The sequence below is a fragment of the Panthera tigris genome, chromosome B3 (genome assembly GCF_018350195.1).
Source record: "Panthera tigris isolate Pti1 chromosome B3, P.tigris_Pti1_mat1.1, whole genome shotgun sequence".
NCBI classification, from domain to species: Eukaryota; Metazoa; Chordata; class Mammalia; order Carnivora; family Felidae; genus Panthera; species Panthera tigris.
The window spans coordinates 74,408,635-74,414,685 of record NC_056665.1 but is presented as its reverse complement, the minus strand read 5'-3'; positions in this window follow the sequence as shown (position 1 = coordinate 74,414,685).

Here is a 6,051-nt window from a genome sequence, read left to right as displayed (position 1 = left end):
AGGATGGAAAGAGGGTGGAAGAGTCAGGTACTTGATAAATGGATAAAAGAGGGTAATTTATTTAAACTCTTGTGCCTCCATTTCTTCAGCTCATAAAAATGGGGCTGATAATACCTACAGCACAGGTCGTAAATCAGACCGCACAGGTTGTAAATCAGACCACACAGATGCACAGATACAGGTACTATGCCTAGCACATGTTCTGGCACAGAAGAGATACCCTATACATTTTAATTTTCCCTTCCTAGATCTTGTCTCTCGTCCCCACCTCACCTCTGGCCAATATGTCACCATACCTTCCCAGAGACGCCCTCTTTCCCATTGCCACCAGCCTGGCTCCTAGACCAGGCTCTCCTCACCCTCCCTGCTAACCAGTGCCCTCCTCCTCCCCCCTCTCCTCCTGGATGTATCGGATTTAGTTAAATAGCCTGGCTCTAGTCCCGACTTTGCCAGTGACGAGTTGTGCATGATTAAACAGGTAGCTAAGTCCTTGACCTCTCTGGGCTTCCTCATCTAAATCCATTCACTTGGCCAAATTCATTCATTCATTCAACAAATTCCACACACATTTATTAAGTGTTTACTATAAGCCAGGCCTTGGCAGTATAGCATTGACTAACATGACTCCTGGCCCTCGTGGAATGGGTGAAGAAAGAAGAAAACAGCTGTGATTTCAGGGAATGACAAATGTTGTACTGGAAATAAAGCAAGGTGTGGTGATGCAGAGTGCCTTGATGGGGACTCTCTGGCAAGGTGATATTTCAGCTAGAGGGAGAACAGGAAGAGCATGGGGATGGCAATGTGCAAAGTTCTTAATTTTTGATCTAAGCCTCTCCCAGCATGAATATGTTTGGTGATTCCTTGCCTGTAACATTAGGTTAAAATTTGTTCAATTGTGTTGGAGGCTTTCCTTGCCCTGGCCCAAACTTACCTTCCCAACCTTGTATGGAAGGATCCCAGCTCAAGTCTAAGGAGAATGCGATATGTCTGATATGTCTCGGCATGTCTGGCAACAGGGGACCCTGGAGCCTGGAGTCTGTTTGCATAAAGAATGAGAAGCCTCCAGAGAAAGCTCTTGGAGATTAAAATAGGGGCCTGCCCTGTAAGCTTGACAGACAGGCCTATTCCAGTTTCTGGAGATAGGGGGTGGGGAGCCCTGGGACCCAGGCAGCCTGCTTGGGATCTGCTTGTGGGAATAACCCAGTGGGGAGACAGGCACCTCCCTGACTTTGCCAGAATCCAGAGCAGCTTGGCCTGGTGGGCTCCCATTGGAATAGAAGTGGCTTCCCAGAGGCACCAAGAATGGTCGGGCCCGTTCCAAACAAGCAAGTAGAGGCAGGAGCCAAATAAACTGGAGTTACTCTGGGAGAGAGTGATGGCTCCCCATATTGGTCAGGATCTCAGTAGGAAGCACGTGGTCCTTTCAAAAGGGATGGCTGAAGGACGTCTAAAGAATGGATCTTTATGAGATGTGGGCAGGGTTAAGGAAAACCAGTAAGAGACTCTAGGATTAGTGTGGGGAAAGCCATTACCACCAGAGGCCTGAAAGGGAAAGGGAAAGATGTGATTACTGGAACCAACTAATGGACCAGAGCTGGACCTGTAAAGGGCCACCAGAAGGAGCTGAGGCCTCAGATGAAGATACACAGCCACTGACAAGCTGCGACCCAGGACGGAGGGAGCAGACTTCCAACCTGCTGCCAGTGCCCGTCATTGGCCACACCCAATCAGAAGCCAAAGGGCAGGGAAGTAGGGTTGAGGCAGTGCATTGAGGTCAGCCTCCTGGACACAGAGCAGGGTACTGGAGAGCAAAGAGGAGAACTGAAAGGGACACAGAATGGCCAGCATGCCCCTTCATCCCATACCTATACCCACAGGCTGATAAGGCCCAAGGAAATTGGGGATTCACTAATTTCCCCTACTTTTCCCCTCACACACTCTCACAGGAGCAGGGCTGAATACCTGTGCACTCCCATTCAGAACACAGCACTCAGGCTCAGGTGCACACTTAGACTCTCCTTCAAATCCCAACTCTGTCACTGTATCAGCAAGTTGCCACCAATGGGGGGAGCAGGGAATGGAGCCAGGGAGTGGCTTAAAACAACGGACGTGTATTCTTTCACAGTTCCGGAAACTAGAAGTCTGAAATCAAAACATATAAAGCTACTATTAGCAACTTGGCACATGAATAGACAAACTGTTGAGTGGAACAGACCAAAAATGTAGAAAAGAAGAGCAACTACATACAGAAATTTAGTATATGACAAAGATAGCTTTTCAGTGAAGATAAGATGTATGTTTCTCTCTTTTTTTTAATGTTTATTTATTTATTTTGAAGGAGAGAGAGCTCCTTTGCACAAGCAGGAGAGGGACAGGGAGATGGAGAGAGAGAATCAATCCCAAGCAGTGCTCACACTGTCAACTCAGAGCCCAACGGGGGGTTCGATTCCATGACCACAAGATCATGACTTGAGCTGAAATCTAGAGTCAAACGCTTAACCAGCTGAGCTACCCAGGCACCCCTAGGATGTATTTTTCAATAAACGTCTTGGAACAATGGGGTAGCCTTCTGAGATAAAATAAAATATCCACACCTCACCTCATACAGCAAAATAAATTCCTGAAAAATCAAATATTTAAATATTAAAAATGAAATCATAAAAATATCACAACCATGGGAGAATTTTTTAAATATTGTATTTGGAAGAAGCAGGCCTTTCTAAGAATGACACCAGATCAGAAGTCATTAAAAACTTGTTTAGGGGCATCTGGGTGGCTCAGTTGGTTAAGCATCCAACTTTGGCTCAGGTCATGATCTCATGCTTTGTGAGTTGGAGTCCCATATTGGGCTCTGTGCTGACAGTTTAGAGCCTGGAGCCTGCTTCAGAATTGGTGTCTCCCTCTCTCTCTGCCCCTCCCCTGCTCACAGTCTGTTTCTCTCTCTCTCAAAAATAAATAAACATTTAAAAAAAAAACTTGTTTAATACATTCAGTCACATATATATATTTATATCATATATATATTCAGTCACATATATATATATCACATACATATATATTATGTATACATAATGTATATATTATGTGTGTATATATATATATATATATATATATATATATATACATTCAGTTGCATAAATACAGAATTTTTTTCCATTGGAATGTAAACCCCATAAGCAGAGTCAATAGACAAATGAAAACCTGAGAAAAATGATTTGCCAATCATCTCAAACCAAGAACTGATTTCCTTCATAGTTATTTTTTTTTAATTTTTAAAAACATTTTATTTATTTTTGAGAGAGAGAGAGCAGAAACAGGGGAAGGGCAGAGAGGGGAAGGGGGTCAGATGATCAGAAGCAGGCTCTGCGCTCACAGCAGTAAGCCCAATGTGGGGCTCGAACCCACAAACCTTGGGATCATGACCTAAGCCGAAGTCAGACACTCAACCAACTGAGCCACCCAGGCACCCCTATTTTTTTAAATTTCTTTCTTAAGGTTTATTTATTTTTAGAGAGAGAGAGAGAGAGAGAGAGAACACACACACACACACACACACACACACGAGTGGGGGAGAGGCAGAGAGAGATAGAGACACAGAATCTAAGCAGGTTCCTGGTTCCGAGCTGTCAGCAGAGCCCCACGTGGGGCTCAAACTTACGAACCATGATATCATGACCTGAGCTGAAGTTGCTTAACCAATTGAGCCACCCAGACACCGCTGGTTTCCTTCATATTCAAACAGCTCTTTTAAACCAATAAGAAAAAGATCGACTCAACCGAAAAATGGACAAAGATATAAACAATTCACAAAAGAAGAAATATAAATGGTTCTCAAATACATGAAAAGATGCTCCCTTTCATTTTTTTTTTAATGTTTTATTTAGAGAGAGAGAGAGAGAGAGAGCATGTAAGCAGGGATGGGCATAGAAGGGGTAGAGGATCCTAAGCAGGCTCTGTGCTGACAGCAGAGAGCCCAATGTGGGGCTCAAACTCACAGACTGAGAGATCATGACGGAGCTGAAGTCTGCTGCTCAACTGACTGAGCCACCCAGGCGCCCCTCCCTTTCATTCTTAGTAAGAGAAATGCAAATTAAAACCATAGCAAGATTTTTCACCTACAGAGTGGCAAGAATTAGCAATGTTTGCTAACACACAGTGTTGGCCATGCTTGGACCCTGCTGGCATATCCTCACAACCTCCAAGGACAGCAATTAGCAGTGTCCATTAAATTGTGATTGGATATGCTCTGGAGCCCAGCAATCACACTCTAAGAATCTGTTTTACAAATATATTCTCACATGCGCATAAAAAAATAGGAGCATGAGTATTCTTTGCAGCATTATTTGTCATGGCACATTAGAAATCATCTAAATGTGGATGTTCATTCATGCAGTGGAATGCTATCATTCAAAACAAGTAGGGGATAGAATTGTCCTAATATGGAACTAGGTCCAAGACATATAAAAGGGAACTTTATAAAGCCTAGTGCAAGAGAGGGAGGGCTGGGGTGAACCATCCAGTTGCTGATTGCCCCTGCGCACCAGCCAGCACCCACCAGAGGCACATGTGCTGTGTGTCTAAGGGAGCTGAGGCTGGAGGGGGCGCTCCAGAGCACAGACCCCTGTCGTGTATTCAGACGGTCTTAGGTTTCTGTGAAATGTGCAAAAGATATTTTAACCTCAGTGTGTGAGACTACTGTGTCTTTTCCTTCAGACTTCCTCTGTCACCCTTCCGCTTGTGGCAGGCGACATTGATGACGTTGTGGCAGGTGACTGCCTAAGGGCAGTTTTGGGGTCTAGCAAAAGGGAAGGTGGGTTGGAGATACATTAATTGTGATAGATTTATGTGGCTTGCGGCAACTTCCACACCGAATTGAGTTATTGTTTGCCATCCCTGTGCCGAAAGGTCTTTCAAAAATTTTCCTTTTACCTCACCTGGGATGGCCACACAAAGCTATAAGTCATACAGACTGTACATTAAGCAGTTCATGATTTATTTAATACCGTGCTATTTTTCTGGGTTTTGGAGTGTTTGTGGTTATTTGTCAGCTTTTTAAAATGTGTAGTTTAGTTTGAGTTTTCTATGTTTTGTATCAAAAATTAAAAATAAATGAAAAATATCTTGGTAGCCTCTGTCTTTAGTTTTTTTTTTTTTTTAATGTTTATTTATTCATTTTGAGAGAGAGAGAGCTCAAGCAGGGGGAGGGACAGAGAGGGAGGGAGACACAGAATCCTAAGCAGGCTCCACGCAGTCATCGTGGGGCCCAACTCAGGGCTCTTATCTCACAAACTATGAGATCATGACCTGAGCTAAAATCAAGAGTTGGACGCTTAACTGATTGAGCCACCCAGGCGCCCTCACATATGCCTTTTAAATCCCTATGGAGACCAACATTTCTCCCTCAGTTCTATATTCCTTGTAAAAACAATGTTTGCTAGATGATGGATTAGTAGTGTAAACTGCGTACTTAGGATGGAATTTTGGGTGGCTAAGGAACAGTTAAACCAACAAGAATTTTGGTGATAGTGTGTTATATCTTGGGAGAGCCAGAGAAGGTCCCTGACCAACCACAACGTCAAAGAAACCATGGGGAGTCTTGACGGAGGCAGGAAACAGAGTGGAGCCAGGGCCACCCAAAACTGGGAGACCCCAAAACTAGGCAAGGTTATGGTCAGCTGCCAATGGGGTGCTAAGTTAGGAGGTGCTGGGATTTTCAGGATGGTGAAAATAATACAAAAATAATCCAAAATGGAATAGAAACTTAACTTTCTTTGCCTTAGAAAAACCTTTTATGCTAGAGGTCATAAAGCATGCCAACACCTGGTTGAATCTAAGTACCACGGCTTTGTCACCACAGCCAGGGTGTGGGGCTGGTCAGATACCCACGCAGGCAAAGGCATCGGCAGCTTTCTTCCTCTGCCCTTTGCCACCAGGGGGACAAAGAATGAAGAAGACCTCTCTCTGAGGCCGAGCAACATCCTAAAAGGACTTAAAGAATGGAGGGGAAAGGGCTCGTTGGGGGGCTCAGAACAAGTTCTGTGCCTCATCTCT